The sequence below is a fragment of the Lepisma saccharinum genome, chromosome 28, assembly GCF_977018435.1.
Source record: "Lepisma saccharinum chromosome 28, izLepSacc3.1, whole genome shotgun sequence".
NCBI lineage: Eukaryota > Metazoa > Arthropoda > Insecta > Zygentoma > Lepismatidae > Lepisma > Lepisma saccharinum.
The window spans coordinates 2,859,202-2,882,386 of record NC_139256.1 but is presented as its reverse complement, the minus strand read 5'-3'; the positions used below and the strand labels follow the sequence as shown (position 1 = coordinate 2,882,386).

The 23,185-nt window shown below is 38.6% G+C and overlaps 1 protein-coding gene and 1 long non-coding RNA gene across 2 annotated transcripts in view; one reads left to right on the top strand and one right to left on the bottom strand.

Annotated features, from left to right (window-relative positions):
• LOC145980573 (visual system homeobox 2-like) overlaps positions 1 to 23,185 on the top strand; it is a 243,517-nt gene that overhangs the window by 191,676 nt on the left and 28,656 nt on the right. The window lies entirely within an intron of this gene.
• On the bottom strand, positions 1,195 to 5,743 carry LOC145980748 (uncharacterized). Its single transcript, XR_014440880.1, has 3 exons — positions 5,701 to 5,743; positions 4,613 to 4,683; positions 1,195 to 1,318 (listed from the first exon to the last, which is right to left on the bottom strand). It is a non-coding gene; the product is annotated as an uncharacterized LOC145980748 (long non-coding RNA).

Sequence of the window (23,185 nt, the reverse complement as noted above, 5' to 3'; positions counted from 1 at the left end):
TTTGATCGTTCAAGTTACGGTACAAGTACTGTAAGTGATACTGTCATTTCACCGTAATTATACAGAAAAATTTCTGTGATAGAAACAGTGAAGGATGCTATTATTTCACCGTAATTTTACAGAAAATTTCCTGTGATAGCAACAGTCAATATTTTGCTTTTCTTCTTTTTTCATTGTAACAATATTAACAGCAACATACTTTTAATGGCTTAAAACTATATGCTGTGCTATTTTCCACAATGTAGTTTATTGCATTTGTAAAGGTTACATGTTCATTGTGACTAAAATCACTTTGACATTATAAATTTAAGCCATTGAAATACATTAGCTAAGTTTTTGTATCATACAGTAGTTTGCAAAAACATATAAAAAATCACAATATATAATACTTACTTGTAAACATGCAATGTATATTCACTAGTATCCATGGTAGGAAATATTGAAACCTGCGGGCAGTGGGGATTTTACTTTTCTAGTAGTAAGTATAAATCAGAGCCTGTTTGAATGATTCTCACTTCAGAACAACCTTAAATCTACACAGATTAACCATGCAGTAGAACTATTAAGAAAATGTGAACACTGTAGATAAATTTTTCAGCACTGACACTATATAAGCTTTTGGGAGGTCACACATCAAAACAGCAGATACATGCTTCCTGAAAACATAATGCATAATATTCAGTTTTAAAACACAAGCAAAGAAATGAAAGCATTTATACTCGAATAACATACCACTACTTTAGTATTCATCTCATGTTTTAAAATGAATAGCATGATATCATGCTTCCACCAAGCACATAGCTGCTACTACAGGGTATAAGTTTCATTATTGTTTGAAACATAGGAGTGTAAAATTCATGCTTACCGGTGTTTACATAGCAGTGAAAAATAGGACTGGACATATGAAAAGAAAAAAATACACACACACTTATTCCATAATATTGCTGGTTTAGAATAACATCCAGTGTTAATGTAGCAAAATTTATGTTATTAATCAAGTGTAATCAGCAATTAAAAACCCAGCAAACTGGACCTCCTGAAGTTAGAGCAGGTTATCATTAAGCCAGATTAGAAACTGGTAAAAATTAGGCTATTGTGTGGCTTGATGGTTAACTGTTCTCACTTCGCTAGGTTTGCTGGATATCTAAATGGTGATATTTATTGTTGGGATAGATTTTAATTAAAAATAATGGATCATTTAGAATAAGCAATCTTTATTTCAAACAATATTGACAAATTTCATTGTTATATGCATCCTTCATATTAGCCTGGAAAGTTGTTCTTTGCGGAGTGATAGGTTCTTTGCCTCAGTTACCACCTGAAATTATAAAAATATCATAAAATAAACAAAGATGCACACAAGAAGTATATTTTTTTTTCAAAAAGTGCAGTAAATTCCTAAATTCCCTACATTTAGCTTATGAGGACAAAGCAAACAACAAAATGTAAACATTACATGCAAATTGCTCCCATTTCATTTAAACTGAAGAAATTGGAAAATGCAGACACAAATCTAGTGTGTGATGGGGAAGAAAATTTGAAATATGAAACTCAGTGCATTACCCTTGCAAAGTGAAATAATTACTTTATATTTGAACATAGATTTGAGAGGAGGGACAGCAAAATTAAAAAAAAAAAAACTACCATTACATTTAATAGTGGATGTGCAGTACTAATAATTCTTGTATAGTGTTACAAATGTAGTTGCAGACTATTCTGGGTTGCAACACATTATCTCTCATCCCGCAGGCAAATAAAGGATTTGATTTTGAAAGAGCATGGTAATTGCATGCATTTCTGTCAGAAGTGTGCAAGAGCATTGCACAGGAACATAATTAAGATGTAACAAAATTCCAGTGTGCAGGAAATCGTGGGGGGAGGGGGTACATTCTCTGTGGAGTATATTCTTTAGCCTAAACCATTTGTACATTATGCCACTTTGGAGATCAATTGCTGAGAAGGTAAGAATTACCTCTCCGGCATCTCCCTACCTAAATTGTCTGCACAAAATCAGTTATATTTTTTTCTTCTCATAAATTAGATTCATGTATAATTTTTATACATAAGAGTTCATTTGAAAAGTTTACGTATTCCTGCTTCAATGAAATCATAACGTAACTATACAAATGTCAGAACAATGGCTATTTTCACCTGTCATAACTAAGAGGGCAAGCCCTTCAATAAAGGGAACAGAGATATTTTGCTAAAATAAAGTACTTACAATTAATTAATTCATTAAAACCAATAATGAGGCCAATGGACATATGGAAAGGGGTGAGGGAAGGTAAGAGGACAGCATTACCAACCTGAAAAATGAATACTATCCTAAATCACCACTATACTTCACAGTATAATTTCAATTCAGTCACAGTGTTAATTATTACAATCATACATGTAAGGCTGGTACATGGTCATCGCAGGAAGACAAGAAATTCAACTGAAGCAGTGGCTTTTTGAGAAGCAGATATGTTTTTGTTGAAAATATGTTTTGCTTGCCACTCTGAAAAAGGTCATTTAGATATCCATGAACTAACACACACATGAGACCTGAAATCCCCATACCTATTATAAAAGCAAGCACAGCCTGCATACATTACGTGTGTGACGTTTCACACAAAAAGTAAGATTATAGACATGCAATTGGATTAAAATTTTTATAATGAACTGATTTCACACAATTAAGAATTACTTTGTGGTGTGTCTTAACAAATGAAAAAAATGAGTATGATGACATAGCCTGAATGAATTAAAAGCCTTATCAAAAATGTGGCATGTGTGATGCTTCAATAATCTAGCAAAATGTGACTTCATTTGTTGGTGAAGCATATAGGCTACACACATGCAAATAATTTTTTGTGAAATATGGATATTATACGAATTCACAAACATTTAAACTTTAATGCTATTGAAAACACTAATATTTTTCTGATTAATTCATTTCGTTATTTACATGGCGTGGGACCACTTTTCATGAAATGTCCCACATACACTTCCAACGTATGGTATGTGGTTAATGCATTTTAAAAAGGTCACCCCATTACACTGCTACTGTAGTAATTAGATTTTTTCATAGTAATGCACGGCTTTTCTTACATACCAACAAGTTTCAGGTAAAACTGTGATGAAGTTGTGGAGTCAAGGGGACAAGAAAATAAAGCACATATCCCTCCAAAATAAAGTAGCACACATGCACATCACTTATTGTTCACTTGCATAAGCAATTGCAAAATAGGAGTTGCAGATTAACATGGGATTCAGAAACCATACATTTTACAATTGATACCTTTATTATTTTTAAAGCCTGTAATGCACATTAGTTAAAGCTATCCCCTCACCCCCAAGAGAATGGAGTTAAGAGGACACAAGGGGAAAGAGGTGATGTCAAAAAGGAAGGGCGAATCTTATACATACACTTCACATACATTTCATACAACATACACTCAGATAGACCAATTGGAACTGGACCCACAGTTACAAATGGTAGTCCAACCACTGTGTAATGTGCCTCCACCATGGATTGAGCCCAGGACCCCTCCATTACAAAGTGACAGAGCATTAGCATTACACCATCGGGGAGACCCAACATACAATTAAGTGAAATTATTTCAATTATGTAAGCAATTATCTAGCTGAAACAAAACATTGTCACAAATATTAGGTTAACTTCCAAAGATTTAATTTCAAGTATTCTACATATACAAAACATACTAAATGTGCATCAACTGTTTTCTAATATCCCGCTTCTATTCTATGTCATTATAGTATAGAAAATTGTACAAATGTTTCCATGCACTCAACAACAGATGGATGGATGACCATTCAACTCATTTGAACTGGAAAATCATAACAAAAAGTTATGGCTGCAGCTATTTTCACCAGGTCCTGAGAACAGCACGTAGGCATGGGCGTCCGGAAGGGGGGGGGCATGCCCCCCCCCCCGGAACATGAAAGTTAACCAAAAATTATGTATTTCACACATTTAATTTCATTTTAGCCACAATAATATGTGTTAATTATTGCATGAACACCATAAATTCAAATTTAAGCAATGTTTCTTTAGGGAACAACACTATTTTTGAGGAAAGTGTGCCTTTTTGCCCCCCCCCCCCTGGAAAGAAACCTGCGGACGTCCATGCACGTAGGGCTATTTTTGCTAGCAAAATAATTACCTGAATCTTAACATTGTCTTTTATCTTATTTTATTATATACATTGGCAGTATTGCTGAACGTACTGCTAAGAAGTTATATTAAATTAAAAATGGGTGTGACTACTAGTCACCAGGTAGTGAGAATAGCAGTTACCTTGCGGTGCTTGTCTCCTGCACGAAAATAAATGCACAGCAATGTAAGCTTCACACACATCAACTACTAAAGAATACACACATCCGTGTAGCAGGCCAGGTCAGGTTGCAGAACATACACATGCAGTTTAAAATCTGGTGAAAGTAGCTCAAAAGCGAGCCTCACCACCTGGTGAAAATAGTCACTTCGAAAAAGGCTACCAAACTCACTTGTGTGGCAGCCAGAAAAAAGATTAAAATGAAATGGACAGCAAACTTCTTAAAAAATCACATAATTGTTACTGTATTGAGACAGAATATTTCTACTTACATTTGAGCAACATCTGCAACTGGGTGTCTAACTATGTACTTTCCTCTTGATCTGACCGCTTTTGATATTCACTGAAATAAAGATTTAAAAATGTTATTTAATGTGACCTAACATAATGAAGTGCTAAAAGTGCTAATAAGTTACATTTGGTTCATCATAAAATTGAAAAGTTAGAGTAGGCATGTATGAGGAAGACTTGACATCCATCGGCTACCAATAATAATCAGTACCGGAATCCTGTACTAGCATGGATGAAAACTAATTTTACACTTAACATGTACATTTTTCCTTGCAGGATAAAATATGAATATTGTATTAATATTCCATTGCCTACCGATAATATATGGTACATTCAGTACTAAAACAACAACGTGAACACCATTTATATTTGGTGCTGAGGAACAGCATGTGTATCTATTTGCACCAGCAAAAGTAATTACCTGAATCATACCATGACATTGTATTTTATCTTATTTTATTGCATTCATTGGCAGTGTTGATGAACTTACTCCTAAAAATACATGTAATAAATACATGTGATTAAATACATGTTAACAAAAAGGAAAAAAAAGGTCAAGAATTTTGGATTTGCTATTTTGGTAGACACTCTGACATGCAGCTTAAAATCTGTTGAAAATAGCTCAAAAGCTAGCTTCCCCACCTGGTGAAAATAGTCACTCCCTTTATATTTTGCTTCCCAACATACAAAATACAAGGGTAATGCAAATTTTGAATGTGAACAGGTTGCAAAACTGGTTAGAACACTGCTTTTGCAATAAAATACTGACAGTTCCGGACAATTAAAAAAAAACATTGCTTACAAGAGCAAGTAACCCCTTATCATGAACACGAAAAATATTAAAATTATGACCTAAAATAAATATGCTCTGTTGTATGGAGATAATATTTAAACTGCTGTTGGGACGTTGTATTTCACGATTCGTGTTCCTGCATTCGGAATTACTTTCAGTTTCACATGCAATTTTCACTTCCCTCGTTGTAAAATATATGTATATCTTACGTTCGAATTGCGAAGGTTTTGAATACACTCACTTCTATACACTACACTCCTTGGCTTCAATACTTACTTTTATAATTTCACTGTCTAACACGGAACACACTCGCCGTTGTTGTCTTCTAAAACAGTATGGCCGCCATGCCTTGCCTCGACTGGCGTCTTCTCGGCGTACATTTGCGTTGCATTTGTTTCTGTCACAGCAGTAGCACCAACCCACTGTAGTTTGAGAAGCAACTTTTAAGAGCGTATTTATTAACCCGTTTATACGTTTTAGGGTCAATCATAACTATTCACGGCACAGATAAGTGTTTTATAACATTTAAGTAATGTGTTTATACATTTATTTCTTATTGCATACAGTATTTGTAAAAGAGAAGTTGGATTCACTGCCTTGAACTTTCTCTTGTTTACGGGGAAAATTCTGTAGAATGACTGTACGGTGAATAACCTGTATGTTTTACGGAGTAATCAATGTAAAGTTACGGTAATTTTTTACAGTGTAGATACATTGCAGATATGATATTGCTGTATAAGATCATAAATGGAAACTTAAGATGCAGCATCCCACTCCACGAACTCTCACTCAGAGTGCCCAGACATAAAACACGGAGCAAGGAAACTTTCCACACTGCAACTCCCAGGCTCTCACTCATACAACGATCACTATTCCATAGGCTACCGAATCACTTCAATATAATCTCAAACCAAATAGATATATTCGCTTCATATTCATTTTTTATCAGCAACATAGAAAAAATTGTAAATAAGTAATGCTTTTGTGAAACTGATCTTTTTACCTTGGTACTTTTTTTGGCTTTTATTATTTTTGTTTATTTTATGTTATACTTTCTTTTGTTTTTAATCTTAGTCTATTATTTTACTGTTGCTTCTTACTGGTTTAAAATGGCTTCTGCTGTACTGGAAATTTCAATAAATAAAAATACCCCCCAAAAGCAAAAAAGCTTAATTCGCACAGTGAGCATAGGTTTCATGAGGGTGGGGAGGGTAAAGCCACTTTTTCCCCATCCGCAAGTACCCGCATTCTTTGCGGAGAGCCTCACCTGAAGAACAGCCAAAGCCCCCCTCCCACAACCACTTCCGCCACATCCTGTCTCGGAAAGCTTGATTGGGCAGTAATTACACCTGGCATTCAAGTGATAGGATAATCACGGGCGCTGACACACGGGGCGAGGGGGGGCATTATTCCAAGACTCCGCTGAAAAGGAAACGGAGGGGTGCCTTGAAAGAACACCGGCGATTAGCTGTAATCAGATGTCATCTTGGAAGGAAGAACTGTCAAGAAACGTGTCCATTGTTCTCGCAGCCCCTCCTGGGCGGGGTGGGCCATGATCATGGCTGCTGCTACCTGAGGATTTAGCCTCCCAAAGCAAACACTCTGGCCGAGTGGACAATGGCGGACCTCATGTCACGAAGGCAATCGCACCGGACCCCAATCAAATCAACTTGTCCACCAGCGCCTTCTAGAGCAGCGCGGCGAGGGATATTTTGCTGCCCCTCTGCCAGTCTTGCTGCGTCATAGGCACTGTTGCCAGCTTCTCAATATTGGAGCCATATGTGGGCCTTTTTCGCGATTTTACTTAAACCGTGTCCGAAAGGTGCAAGACCGTGCTTGAAGACTCTTCGAAGTCTTTCCAATTCCTCTTCGACTGCAGCGACAAATACTATTGGCAGGTAAAAACTAACAATGCAAGACTTTATGTTTGAAAAAATGTACCTAAACCATTTATTGTGCGGACGCCTATGATCTAGTAATTCAGGGTCGTCATATGCCCTACAGAATTTCTACGGTTAGGAATTGAACAAATATACAGAGGAGATGAGCGAGATAAATGCAGGCGTATAAGACGCATTATCACTGAATATTATAATTAATTTACAATATTTCAAATATAAAAGTAATATGTGGGTCTACTTTCAACACGTAATTTAACTAGGAAATAATACATTTTAATGATCTTCGTCAAAACCTATTCATTTCCAAAGCTAAATCAAGAGTCACAACAATTGGAAGGTTTTAAACTAACACAGCTGTGATGGTCGTTGACAGCGCATGCGCAATCCATGCGTGTGAACTCTACGTAATTGAAATGCTCTCACACACTGCAAGGAAGTTTGAAGAAAATCGTCTCAGAACAGAGAAAATTTCCGGAAATGAAGGTAAAAAAAACAGAGGAAAAAGGGTGGAAAAAAGTGCGTCTTATACGCCGGCAAATACGTTAAATATCCAAGATTGAGGATATCCACGATTGAACCTACAGCAAAGTCGCCCCCTGACAGCACTTTAATGCAAGGATCTCCCAAAAGTCACCTTCCAATGTGTAGACATTGAAATCTGTGATCCCTGCAGCTTCTTGAATGCGGCTTTAGTACAATTTTAAGTGTGATTAGGTTTTTCCACTAGTCTGGTTTGGCAACACTGTTCATGGGCGAGGCCAGCATTCGCCACGAACTGTCAAGTCATCGCTGTTACCTTGTTATTGAATGGGAACAGTCTTCAATTAGCTAGCGTTAGAATAAACAGTGAAACTTCTTTTCTGCCCTTTCATATCTTGCCTCTCTCGAAGAATGCAAAGGAGACGTCGAGAAGAACGGATGTTCTCATTGTCTATTCCTTCGCTTGGCGTTTCGGCAAAGGGGCATCTGTTTGGGATGCCTACGAAGCCGAATGGCCATTCGAAGCAAGATACGTTAGCGTTGCTTCAGTATGCTTTGAAGTATTGTGGGTGGGGCTTGTGAGCGTGTAAAGGCCGGGAGAATTCCATTTCTGGGGGACTTGACCATGATAGCTGATTCCTACTATTTTGTACACAGCAAAGTTTGCCATACAAAGAAAGCGAAGATGATAAGTAGCACAATAGTATAAAATCATTCTCCTCAAGACTTCCTTTATATACCCATGGGAAAGCTATTTATTTAACAGTGTTGGACTTAAACTGTGAATTATTGTCACCAACTCATTGATTAAGAATTATAGTTTTCTCTACTTTTTAGAAATCAATTATAATGTAAAAATTACATAAAGAACACTTACAATCTTTAGATCCGTATTTGATTTAAATTTTGAAAAAGTTCATGTATTTTATGCTGCCATCTATACACAAAAAATGCAAGCTTAAAATCTGAGCGTAAATTCAATTGCGAATATAATGTATATCTAAGATGATCAATGTTTCTCTATTGAGAGTGGAAAGTTAGGGATGGCAAGGTGAAAAGTAGGGGACAGTGTTGCCACAATTTGAGGGCATAATTCCACCACAATATAAAATGATCGATTGGTTGATTTGGTTTATTTTACTTCGAATTTCTGACACTTTTGTCTAATCGCAAAGGTGAGTGATGATATGATGATTGATGAAGGGTACTCATTAGGAACATCCAGGGCGAGAAATGAATCCTTCATGTACTAAGAATCACATAATAATTATAATAAGTAGTCATAGTAGTAGCCTAGTGTTTTCGTTGGACCATGGTTCATACATGAAAAATGATAAAAAAAAAAAATCAAATGCGCCAGATATCTCAAGTTCTAACCCTGGTCAGTCTTTGTTGCATTTCCCATTTCGTACATTCACCTTTATCGCTGCTATATGCAGAAAAGTGGCGTAAATTAAGCAAACATGTAAATAAATACATAGGCTTAAACTCACTAAGCAAGTAAGTCTTTAGCCTTTCTAAACCCGAAGGTTTATGGCTGCAGCAACACAAGCCTTCCATCTGTCCCTATACTGGGCAAGATCAATCCAATCTTTTCCATCCTTACCGATTTCATTTAGGTCCAAAAGCAACACGAGGATTATACTCGTGTACAAGTAAGAAGGAACAGCAAAAATGATTCAAATTCCTCTAAAAGTTTATTACTTTCCATGGAATTTCCATCTTCCCTTTTGATTTCCCTGCAAAACGGGAAATATTCATTCATGTGGCAACACTGGGCGCCAAAAATCCACCACGCCCGGGTGAAAATTTTATCTTGAGTCGCCCCTGTCACCTCACACACATCGACCTGCACGTGCAGATGCGTCAGTCTGAAGTTACAACTCCCTCTGGCTGCGAGTTTCAAGCGCGGGAGGCAATCGGCAGGCGTTATTACCTGAAGAACTGGATAATTAGGCCCTCGAAGGGGCCCTCGGGAGGCCCCGACAGGCTAATATAAAAAAGGCGAGAAGTACTTCGTCCCGAAAACCTTCCACCTCGACTGCACGTCCGTTATCGGTCCTCGAGAGGAAATTCCGTCGGTTTAGTTCCTTCTCCTCCACCTTGTCTCGGACGCCGTGGCTTCCTCGTTCCATAAAACCCCGTTGGGGGGAGAAACTGCGCTTGGAGTGGATGTGTATCTGTGACAAGGGCACTTCAGGCGAGCAAAAGTGGCAGTGCGCGGGAGGAGGTTGTTAAATGTGGTCGAATTCTTCTTTCGAGCGTCGCGGAAGGAAATATTTTGTTTCCTTTAGTCAGACTGCTCGCGGGGTGGGGAAGATAAGGCACGAGGGTGGATGAGGGTGCACAACATACGCGTTGCAAGGGTCGGGCGATCTCAGAGGCATACAATATACTCTAACTAAAATTTTTCAGTGTCACAATACGCAGAACATGTCGTTATAACTTGACAAGTTTAGAAACAAGACGTGCAAATAGCTGTTGCGCATCTCGCACCACATTTCCCCACTCTATTCTCGGCAGCGACGTTGGTTCTCAGTGTTGCAACCTGGAGGGAGCGGAATGGTCTGAGGATTTTCAACGAAATTTGTATTCGCTTTTTCCTGGGCTGTTTTCTACCTGGCGGAGTACAGAAAGTCAGCTCACCTTTCGCCAACGACTCTTTTCCTTCTTTTAAAACTTGGCCTCCCCGATGGCGCAGTGGTAGCGTCGTCGCCTTGTAATCAAGGGGTCCGGGTTTGATACCCGGTGGAGGCATTCTACTGGTTCGGATCCCACTTTAAAATGTAAGTCCAGTCCCAATTAGCCTTACTGTGCATAAAGTGGGCTTAAAACAGCAAATGAATGAATCAATCAATAATTTGTTTACAATACACGGCTTCAGGAAAAAGAAGGCGAGTTCCTTTATTCTTTATTGGAAGCACCGATGTTCTATAAACTCGTGATAAACTGAACACAAACAATAATTTTCATCTGGGCCCCTTAAATCCTGGACTATCGTGCCTCTACTTAGGTGAGGCTCTGGGGCCTCGCATCCCATGGGGATCACACTCAAAAAAATTGCAATAAATAGATGTGAGAAATATAGATAAAAAAGGCTAAATTTTGTGGGCGATAAAATAACAACATTTTGATATTATCACGTTATAAATTCTAGATAAATATATCAAAACGTCAAATATTTATCATTTTAAATAAAACTGAAGTTTGCAGTCTGATTTTAGAAGCCAAGCTGCTATAAATGAGCTATGAATGAAATAATTTCTCGTTTCGAAATCTGTAATTGTTGTTCGTGTTATGCGTTTTAATATCCAGTTCCGGATGACCAAAAACGCCCCTTTTGGGGCCCCTCGACAACGGAACAAAATTGATCTTGAAAGAAAACTACAATCAAGGTTCCTTAAATTGCTTCCAAGAGATAGAAAAATGAATCAACTCAAAGAAACGAAAATTCTACATTAAAGGCTCTATGGCCAAACTTGGCCAAATTTAAATTACAGATTAGGACATTAATCTATGAATACTGACACCGTGTCTCCTTCACATAACATAGTTGCAGAAATGTTTATTTTCTTGCATTTCTTATATTTTTCAATTATATAAATTTATAATATTCCATATTATGTATACTTATAAACAATTAGCATAACTGTATATTAATTCATGTGGGGCAAAAAGCTGTTTTTATAGTTACAGAATCAATGTAAAGTAAATTGTAAGCTTAAGTGTAACCCTAATTCAATAATAATATGGAGAAAGCAGTGTATTAGATCTAACTTTAATACGTAATCAGTAACTTATTATTATTGAAGTTGGATAACATTCTGCTGACATGCCTCAAGGTTTTGTGTCTATTCACACTGAGATTTCAAATTTAAAGAATGTATTGGGGGGGGGGCTTGCATTCTAATCTCGCCCAGGGTCTTGCGATATGCAGCTACGCCACCCTGTGTCCTGTAAAACGCACCAGTGAAAATTGCGCCCAGCGAAAATAGCGCCCAGTACGGTCCCTATTTGTCAATTAATCATATTTTTCAAATAAAACTGACTCCCACCACACTTTATCCAGGCTTTGGACTGGCTAAATAGCAAAAGTAATTTTTTGTCATTTTGGCGTGTTAAAAATCAGCTTATAAGCATCGTCACTATTGCATTTTTTTATAAGTTACTATTTATAGTATGTACATTTTTATTTCTATACTTCTAACTTCAGGGCCATGAACTCAAGTTTCACTCCATTTACCCAAGTTTTTGGATGTAGGATAATGCTTTCAAACAAGCTCTGATGTCACCGTCCTCTTCGTAAATTAGGTTAGGTTAGGTTGATCTCTGTTTTGAGCAACGCCAAATCACAGTCCCGTCTCATTTGGTTCTCTTTACGATATACGAGTATCCTTCATAGTGGGCACATGGCTTACCGTGGCTGGTCATTGTAACTTCCATATCGAGCATATAACAACATAAACACACAAGGCGCACAAACTGAACTGAACACTAGGAAAGTTAGGGCAGTAATAAGGGTGATAAATAGAAAGCTGTAAAGGATTAAGTGGAGGGGGGGGATACCAATGCATTGGAACGTGACTCACGGGAAGCAGGTAGTCGCTAGGAATGAAAACTTAAACTGGTTGCTATTTACACAGAGTTTTGTATGGGCGCGATTTTCATATATTCACGCCACCCACCCAAATTGCTTGCACGAGAAATTTTCAGAAACATTTAAGGTACATCGTAGAACATAAATTGCGCATACAGAGAGGAGGTATTAAATAAAATTAAATTGAAGTGAGAAGACAAGAGATAAACAGAGAAATGGAAGAAAAATGGGAGAAACAATGAGCGTAAATAGAGGGAGAAAAAGGCAATAAAACACAGAGAAAGAATGAAAGAGTTACATAAGAAAGAGTGGAGAGAGAAGAAAGCATTGGAAAAACAAAAAAGTGTAAAAGAAAAAGGAAACGGAGGACAAAAGAAAGAAGGTGGAATGCAGAGGAAAGTAACGAAAAGACACAGAGAAAGAGGAAATAGGAAAGGAAGAGATGGAAAGGAGAGGAGAAAGAAATTGTGAAGCTTGTCTCCAGGACAGTTCGCAGAGACAAGGCCGGGCATTATCTCACTACACGGCACTAGGCGCCGCAATGCATTGTGGGGAAATCTAGCCTCACGTGCGACTATTGTCTACCCCGACATTAATTTCTAAGCAATACATTCGTGACGTTTTTTGAAAATCACTTTCCTAATTGAATTAGCCAGCAGGTGGGGCCTGCAGCATCGTTTACCCGTCATGCACGAGGCGCAGAAAAAAGAACATCGGACAAAAAATCTTCCAAGGCCCACACGCAAGGGACACCAGTTTTGCATAATCAAATATCTTTCCGCATCATTTATCTCCAACAAGACCACGTCATAAGTCTCCCTTCGGCGCAAGGGCCGAAATGGGGCTATACATTTCACGTAATGACAAATTATGAAGACGTACAACCCCGACTGCCAATGATACGGGGCGAAAGAAAAAAGAGAAGGGTCCGACGATTTGTTTTCACGCCATTGTGCGGCGGTTTGACACGGATGAAAACTAGTCGAGGGCGCAAGTGAAAATCCCAACGTGCGTGCTGACAGCAGAAACGATGAAAAATTTATAACTCGAAGCAGCAGTGATGAGTTCTGGAAGGCTCGGGGAGAGTAATGATGTTAGGGCACGGCTGACAGCATTTGCTTTTGGGTCAGCGATGGTTCATTTGGGGAACATGAATGAATATCGATAGAAGCGCAGAAAAATTTAGGCATAGGCCGAGTTCTGGAGGGGCCATGGAGGGCCTGGGCCCCCCAACTTAAAAAAGACTAAAAAATAACACATGATTAAATTCAGTTACTACATTTTTGTTATGAAGCCATACCGCAAATATTGACGTTTGGTATGATGGCATGTGCGGTAATTGCGCTGTAATAGCGGGTCTTAAACGATTTGATTGATGTGTACAGTTTGAAGAAAGAAAAACGTAACATGACTTTGTGTTGAGTCAACAGTTACTGCTGAGGCATCAAAATAACTTTTCAATTTAATTTTTCTAAAATTTCTGGAGCTTACTATTGTACCGTAACTTTTTTAGAGTAATACGAGTATTGTATCAATAAAAACATAATAATGAAGTGCAAAATGTAATAATCGTACTGTTTTGCTTCTTTTAAAACTGACAACCAATATACTAATTAATATTTGTTTACTTAAGCGAGGAAATTTAACATTTTCAAATCTAAAAGGCCTAAAACTCAGTGATTTTATTATATATTTTTTTTAATTTCCGGGGGAAGGCCCCCGGGCCCCTTATAAACTAGGGGATATTCAATACCTCAGGGTTATTGAATATCCCCTAGTGTATAATATAATATGCTTCTCCCAGAGTCTGCCCCCCCCCCCAAAGCAAAATCTCAAACTCCGCCTATGGGCACAGGCGCACAGTGGGATAGAATCGAAAAAAGCTGGCCATTGGGGAAAAATCGAAAGTCCCAGTTTCACGTTGCCTTGTGTACCGACCGTTAGTTGGAACCCCAAAACACAAGGAAAACCGGTTTTCAAGTGTTTGATGCCACTCAGCAGTGAGTCAGGTCATTTCAAAGTTCAACGTGCAAGCGGACGCGTCTAACAAAAATACAGCGTGTATATAAAGTGCCGGAGAAATAGTGCGCTATTATCGGCATAATATATGATATTAGTATAAATTGTTTCGGATTCTTTTCTGCAAGGTATGTGTAATACGATAATTAAATCCAAGTTTATTCATAATTAACTGTAAATTAGGTATTAATAATTAAAGACACTCATGTTTTTTTCATTTTATTGAGAACATTTTTATAAACATTGAGCCAAAAGTTAACCACTCGACTTCACTCGATCGATGATTCTCACTGGAAAATGTTTGTTGAACCCTTAACTTTCGATATTTCAAAGAATTGGCTGCTACAACCTGCTACCTTAATTGTTGAAACAATGTGCAGTCATAAACAAAATATAAAGAGAACGTACGTGGGTGGAAAATCGGTTAGATATTAATGAATGTTGTTGAAAATGGATACTCGGGTTTTTTGAGGTCGCTGATTACGAATCTGACAATATTTTCCCCAAAAACAAAATGGCGGATCCAATATGGCGGCCAAAAATTCACAAATGTTGATAAATATTAACGAAAATTGTTACCCGGGGGTTTTCGGGACCGCTGATTACGAATCTGACAATATTTTTCCCAAAAATAAAATGGCGGATCCAATATGGCGGCCAAAAATTCACAAATGTTGATAAATATTAATTTTGATTATAATTATTTATGATCAAATAATAAATTGAAATAATTATATTCAAAGTTACTGAAGGGAACGTTTGGACTAATTACATTATTTAAAAATAAATATTAATGCTGATATCGTTTATGACGATTAAATTAAGTGAATAACTTAAATACAATTTTGTTAAGTTAATTGGTGACAATTGGTCAGATGTCTGAGGAAGCGCAAGAAGCGAGTAACAAGCTAATAAAAAAATATAGACAAGATTTCTCCAGAAAACATAGCCGAGAAGCGACAATGAGCGATTTATTTAATCGATTATTACTTAGCTCCGATCCATATGTTTCAAGTGTTCGGTAAATCCTCCCAAAAAATAAAAGATCACTGTCACTAGAAGCACGTCAAATGATAATTAATGATACCGATACCGACACCGAAAGTGAAGTAGAGTCATCAGATGTTGGAGATGGCAGCAATTACGAAATTGAAAGCGATTAAATGTATTAATAATTTCTTTACTTTAAATCATTTAGTGATAAAAATTAAAAAACATTCCTTTGTCATTTTAAATTTATATATATATATAGGGCTATATGTAATAAAACCTTTCGCTTAAATAAATTTTCACGGTAGAAACTGTATACTGCAATAAAAATTGTTTTTAAAAAATTGTTTTTAAATTTATACACTTTTAAAACCCACGAGTAACGATTTTCGTTAATATTTATCAATATTTATGAATTTTCGACCGCCATATTGGATCCGCCATTTTGTTTTTGGGAAAAATATTGTCAGATTCGTAATCAGCGGTCCCGAAAACCCCCGGGTAACAATTTTCGTTAATATTTATCAACATTTGTGAATTTTTGGCCGCCATATTAGATCCGCCATTTTGTTTTTGGGAAAAATATTGTCAGATTCGTAATCAGCGGTCCCGAAAACCCCCGGGTAACGATTTTCATTAATATTTATCAACATTTGTGGATTTTTGGCCGCCATATTGGATCCGCCATTTTGTTTTTGGAAAAAAATATTGTCAGATCCGTAATCAGCAGTCCCGAAAACCCCCGGGTAACGATTTTCATTGATATTTATCAATATTTGTGAATTTTTGGCCGCCATATTGGATCCGCCATTTTGTTTTTGGAAAAAATATTGTCAGATTCGTAATCAGCGACCCCAAAAACCCCCGAGTATTATTGTCACGATTTTTCAATTCTGTCTCGAGTTATTTGATGATGACCGCCTTTTTCGAATTTTATCCCACTGTGAGGCGTGTAAAGAAGATTGTTGACGACCAGAGATTTGTACATAATTTTCGTTCTGGTTAGGGGGGGGGGTCGTTTTTAAGGGGAGTGTGAAGGTAAGCTTAGCGTCAAAATGACCTCAAAGCCGGCTTCTGTGAAAACTTTTAGGGAGGTTTCAGAACGAAGTGACACGCGACAAGTTACAAACGACAAACCACAAGTGACGTGCGACACTGGGATTTCATACTGAAGTGACAAGAGACACCGTCTCCTACAGTCGCCGTACTAACCGGTGTGCAATCACAGCGCAGAAAGGTTATTTTGACAAAAATCCAGTCTCCCTGATGGATGCTCTGGGGAGGGGGAATTCTAACGTTGTCACTTCTTACCCAAGCGGTGGGCGTAATTGGCTGTTTGACCGCGAGTTCTTTCGCAGGTAAACGCGGCAACAGAGGGGTCACTGCCATAAAGGCAGTTCCCGCGCCAGGTATAAGAGCGGCGGGATTGTAAGGGAGCCTTCGGACCGAAGTAACGCGATGCAGACATTGAGAAAACCGTCCAGTCCGAGCGACAAGCTTCCCGTGTCGCTCCGGATGCGTTGTTTTCTCAACGCTGTGGATCACCTCGCCTGGGTTTGTTGTTTGCGCATGCGCGGTGAATCTTTTGCTTTAGATTGAAATGACCCATGTCGCTTGCGGTGTCGGTGTGAAATCTCCGTGTCGCTTGTCACTTCGCTCTGAAACCTCCCTGACAGATCGAGGCGACACGACGCACGATATTGAGAAAACGACCCGCTCTGAAATAAAGGTTGCGTTTATTTCTGCAAGTTCGTTTCCAAATAACACATGTCGCTTGTATAGTGGAACCACGAGCAAAACAACCTGCGCAAACCCGCGACTCCTGTGTACCGTACTCCCGCGAGGAGGGGAGGGGGAGAGTGGACCATGCTTCCTTATGGCCCGAGCTGAACGGAAGAAGGGAAAGCTGCGCGGGCACTTTTCGTCCAAGGTATTTTTCCTTGTGGTCGCTCTATAGGTCTCCTCGGGTGCATAAGGAGCTCTGGGTGAGGCAGTCTTTAAATAATGACTGTCAAGAGGGCAACTGTGGGTGTAAAAGCTGTTTACTTCACCTCCACTGCGACCGAGATCAAGAATGTGTGGAGTACTACGTAGACAGTCCACATCTTCTATGTATGGTAGACCAGGGCATTACGGATCAATTTTTCTTTACAACAGTTTTTATTGGCCAAGGAATTAGGCTAGCAACACAAAACTCTACCAAAAAATTAATTATAGTTTCTAGTACATGTGCATAGCATTGAAAGAACCAGAAGTTGAAAATACAATTCAGAAAAAAAATATTTTGTGAGACACTGCAATTGATCCGTATTGCCCTGATAGCAGGGGTAAAACGGATCACTAACGGGGCAATATGGATCAGTTTAATTTTATGTATATAACATAAGATTAAAAACATAAAAAACATAAAAAAGTACCATATACTGTATTACAGTTTTGGGATCTGACATATACCGCACACAAATTGTTTTCTTCCGACAGCATTTACGCAACGCTCATACCATTTACGACAGGACTGACATTGAATCCAATCTCCCATCTGTGCACATCTTGGATCATCATATGAAATGTTACAAAAACTACAAGAATTGCTAGCAATCATGTCTACATTCGACATGACATTTCTTCGTACGACCTGACTTTTGAAACGCCCTGCTTTCTGCTTGCCTTTGGAAGTGGATGCCGTGCTTGTGTTTTGTTTTGCCTTCATTGTTGAAATGTGTTGTGGAGATGTAATGTGCAATGTTGTTCGGCGCTGTCTTTGTACTCGCGTAGACATCACTTTCTGTGGGGATGGCAATAATTGTCGAACTTGTTCTTGTGTGCCATCGCCGCTTTCTCTACTGCAACTTGCTGTCTTGCTCGATAAGAGATCAAACTGATCCTTGGATGCTGTATCTGAATTGTCCCTATTAGCAATTAAATTTAACTTGTGTGCTGGAATTGCACGCCGGTTTAGTGGAAAGATTCCACTGGTCTCAAATGCTTTGACACCATTCCCAACTGTTGCGGCCTCTCTCCAAGCTCTGTCGAAAATATGTCCAAACACAAATTTATTAATAGTACGATTATGGTGTTGGTGTTGCCACTGAGTTGCATACTGGTGATAATACGATTTCAGGGGTTTGAAAACAACGACATCAAGAGGTTGCAATATGTGTGTGGTGTGAGAAGGAAGCAATAACAATTCAATGTTATTTTCTTGGCATGTATCTGCAATGTCAAGTGCTACGTGTGCACGATGTCCATCAAGAACTAGAATAACTTTTCCAGGAGCTCGGTGTTTCTGGAAATGTTGAAGCCACACTCGAAAAGCATCTTCTGTCACCCATCCGGAATCTGTCACACAAAAATCTGTACCCGGAGGCATATCATCAAGAAATTCATCATGCCGTCGTATGCCTTTAAATATAACAAATGGCGGAATAAACACTCCTGTTGCACTTGCACAAACCAGAACAGTTACATTTTCTCCTCTTTCGGCACTTGTTATCGACACCACATTACGGGCGCCTTTCTGCGCCACTACTAGCGGGGGGCGATTGTTCAAAGGAAATCCTGTTTCATCTTGGTTGTAGATGCATTCAGGACGATTTTGTGGTTACTGTTTGCCATTATCTGCTGTAACGTCTCGTAGAATTGTTGAACATTAGCACCTGTCATAGCCATACCTCTTGCCTGCGAGAGACCTTGTGGTTTGCGTATGCTGAGTTCTGGGTGGCGTTGCTTAAATCCATGGAACCAGTCTTCACCTGCTAGTCCTTTTTCTTTATTAAAGGGATGCGGTATGTTCTCTTTCTCTGCAAACTTGAAAACGTATCTTCGCACAGCTTTGGGTGTTAGCCCGAATCCTCTTCGAGCTAAATCACATAATCTCGAAGAAAGAGCCTGCTCAAACTCATCACTAAACACTTGCTTTACACCAGGATGACCAACGTCATCTGATCCACCAGATGTTCTTCGTTGCAATGAAGTATATGGCACACCACAAAGTTCCGCAGCTTGCCGAATAGTCTTTTCTCCGGATGTCACCAAACGCACAGCTTCACACATTCCTACTACAGACCACGAATTTCTGGTGGACTTCTTTTGATAATCGCGAACCATCTGGAAATTGAAAGCGTCGTGTTAGAAGAGATACTGTTAAGTAAAAGTACGTAAAACGTACTGAAAGTGGGAGATCCGTTTTGCCCCGTTTTGGCCGATCCGTAATGCCCTGATTTGCATATTCTCGACATATGTCCATTTAAATAATAACAAATAGGGTTAGTCATATCAAATACTGGCACATCGCAAAAACACACCCTACCTTATCACATGTTAAATTGTAGAGCACTTAAACCCCTACATTCTACAATGCAACCTTACCAAACGTCGAACAAAACTTACAATGGGTACTTTTCCTGCTCCGTCTCCACCAACTTGCTTACAACAATCACTTGTTACAGACGCGCGCCAACTGCCACAGCGAACAAAGACAGGCAGCGAGTAAGCGGACAGATGGCAGCATGATCGGCTATATTTTTCAAGTTCGTGCCTGCAACAGTTTTCTTTGCAGGTCACGTGAACCTTACGTTGATCCATAATGCCCTGTGATCCGTAATGCCCTGGTCTACCCTAGTTTCATGCAGAGCAGAGCGCTCTACTTTTTTTCTGCGTCTAGTGGGAAAATACGCCAAAAATGTAGAACTGATTATTAAATAAAGAAGGCATAACTGGATAGTATTGCGATTAAATATTGGTATAAAAGAAGTGAGCCTCTGCTTAGGTAAATGGTTAGCGCTCTCGACTTTGTTGCAAGTGGTTCCGGGTGCGAATCCCGGTGAGAACTCCAAAATGTCTGCGTTGGAATCGCATCGTGAAGACATGGGGTGCTCTGGTCTCAAAAGTTACAAACAGCGGCGATCCGCGGACCACGCTTCAGCCAATGAAGAGCCACTTGACAGGCTCTCAAAATGCTGCTCGGCCACGGAGTTCCTTGTTTTAGTTGAGGTATGAAAGACACAGGGAGTTAATTTATCATGCTTTATTAGTAGTACAACTATTTCAAAGATATTTCGCGTGTACACCCTGAACTCCCCCTCTAGGCTCGCCATCGAGTCTCCCCAATTTTCTTACTTTCTTGAATGAGTCGTCACTTTGCTGCAACCCCATTGGTTGTTAAGCGAAGCACGTTTCAGCTTCGTCAAATTACTTTTTCGTTTCTCCCTCCAGAAGACCATCTTTGTTCCGCGTCTCCATTAGAAAAGACGCAGCCCTTGGAAGCGGGCATTATTCGCCCCCGACGACCCAGTTCCTTAATTAACAAATTAAATTAGAAATTAACTCGTTCAATAGGCAACTCGGTGTTCGGATTTTCTTCATTGCTTCGTTCCACGGTGAATGCATATTAGCGCTCCGACGGGTCTCTCGTTAGTTGGCTCGAAAACCAGGAACGAGGAGAGACGGAAAACGAAAGATTACATCGTGCGACGTTGCCAGATTGATTTGTAATGAGGAAAGTGCTGGCGTTGGAAGTTGTGTTCCAAATATATTATTTCTAAAGAAGTAATGGGAGCAATTCATTTTGAAAGATAATGTACATGAAATGTAACTCTCAAACTAGTAACTTAAAAAAAACAACAATAAAGTCACTCGTTTTAGATTAGCTACTAATTAGGCATTCACCCGCCGAAACCCTATGACGCACTTCAAAAAAGGTAACATTGAGCTAAAATCTTTACGTAGATTACTGTGGAACCCTGTAGGGTCTTTGTAGGACGTAAATTACTGTAGGTCCCGGCAAAATATAATTTAAAAACGTGTTAATTAAACCTTATTTGTACGTAATGCATTTATACGTAATAATTTTCATAAAATACAGTTCATTTGTACGTAACCAAGCTACAACAATGTCGCAGAAGTGACAGTTTTAGTTGCTACTGATCGGCCATGAAGAACAGAAAGAGGAAAAGTTACATGCTTGACCAGAAAGTAAAATGTATGCAGGAAGTGGATGATAATTATAAAACTAAAACTGAAATATCCGCAGATTTAGGAATTGCCTACACCACATTTTGCACAGTCAATAGTAAAAGAAATGCTATTTTAGGCGATTTTTTAAAAATTGTGTACTAAAACCATAAAACTCTAGTGTCTACTGCAGTAGGCCTATTTCAGTATGAAAGTGTTCACTAATGAAGTGGCAAATGTAATGTATTAAAGGATCAGCCTTTTAGATTCGTTAATTTACCGCTTTGTGACAGAATTAACCTGTATTACGTATATCTTGTTCCTCAAAATACGTAGACACAATTTGTATTTTAATAATATGATGACGTGGCATCTAAATCTGATTTGTAAGTAAGTCCCAAGTTAAACGTATTATTTTCTCTTCACCTTGGCAAACGTATAACTAAGGTTCAACTGTATTAAGTCTACATACAGATTTATACTTTCTCCAGGCTGTCTCTGGAGCAAGCGAACAAAAACAAGTCTCTGCGCAAGTGGTGACGTGAGATGGCTCCACCAATGAACACGTGAGAGGGAATGGGATTACGTTGAGGGGCAGCTGCTTCGCTCTGCCCACCCGTTTCCCCCTCCCTTCTCTGACGTTATGCGCGGCCTTGCTCCAGAGATAGGCGGGATAGAGTATAGATCTGTAATCTAGAATGGACCTCTGTGGCTCTGTAGTTAGCACAGGGGTCCCGGATTCGAATCCAGGCCTGAGCATGAATGTTCTATATAAGTGTTCCTACATCAATCTGTCATCACTCACCCTCAGGGCCGTTTTTTTTGTTATTAGCGATAAACGCGAAATCTAACGGGAGAGATGCAGCAAGTAGTGTATGCACGATTTATCACAAATGTGACTGATTTCCGGCTGTAATTTTGTCGCGAATTTTCGCGAAAATTGACCGTTTCTGCGAACATTTTTATTTTTACGATTAAAACGAAAAAATGACATTTTTTATAAATTTATTTTTAAGAAATATATTCGATTTAAGATGTTGGCTCCAAAGCAATGAGAATTTCCTTCACAATAAAATCTTGTAGTGTCAGATATGAGAAGAAGTATGAAGGAGCAAAATGTTGTCACTTGTATGTTGATGTTTCATGAATGAAAATAAATGAGAGAGATTTTTTTGTACACTCCACTTTTCCTAAAATATAAATATAACTGAGTAAGGCTGATTTTCAGAAGGTGAAATTTATTATTTTTTAAAGTTTATTTTCCCATAAATGTTGCAAATATTATGCCTTGTATAAAATCATTCATTGATTTAGTAACATTATATATAAGTGCATGGCATTAAAAATTAGCACGAAATTTTCACGAAATTACTGCCACATTTTTAACTATAAACACGATATTTTATATATTTTTTACGAAATTTTTAAAAATTAATACACAAAAAAACCGGCCCTGCTCATCCTCATGTTCGCGAATAGCCAAACGTGGCACAAAAGCGAAGTAAAATAAACCAAGTCAATCAAACTGAGCCATTAACTCCACTTCCTCATAAAACTAATTGTAAGAGGCATTAGAGCAGACGCGGATCCAGGAATGGCACTTGGAGGGGCAATTTTCCCGTGGATGTCCGTTCTAACCAATATATACATACAGTAGTTTTTATAAACAATAGATAGCACTGCTCCGTTGTGTATACTTCCAGAGGACGAATATAGGGATACTGGGTTCGAATCCTATAGATAAGTAAAGGGTGTTTATTATTTCTTTAATCTATTATTATATGTCGTCATAAACCTAACGATATAAAGATACGACGAAAAG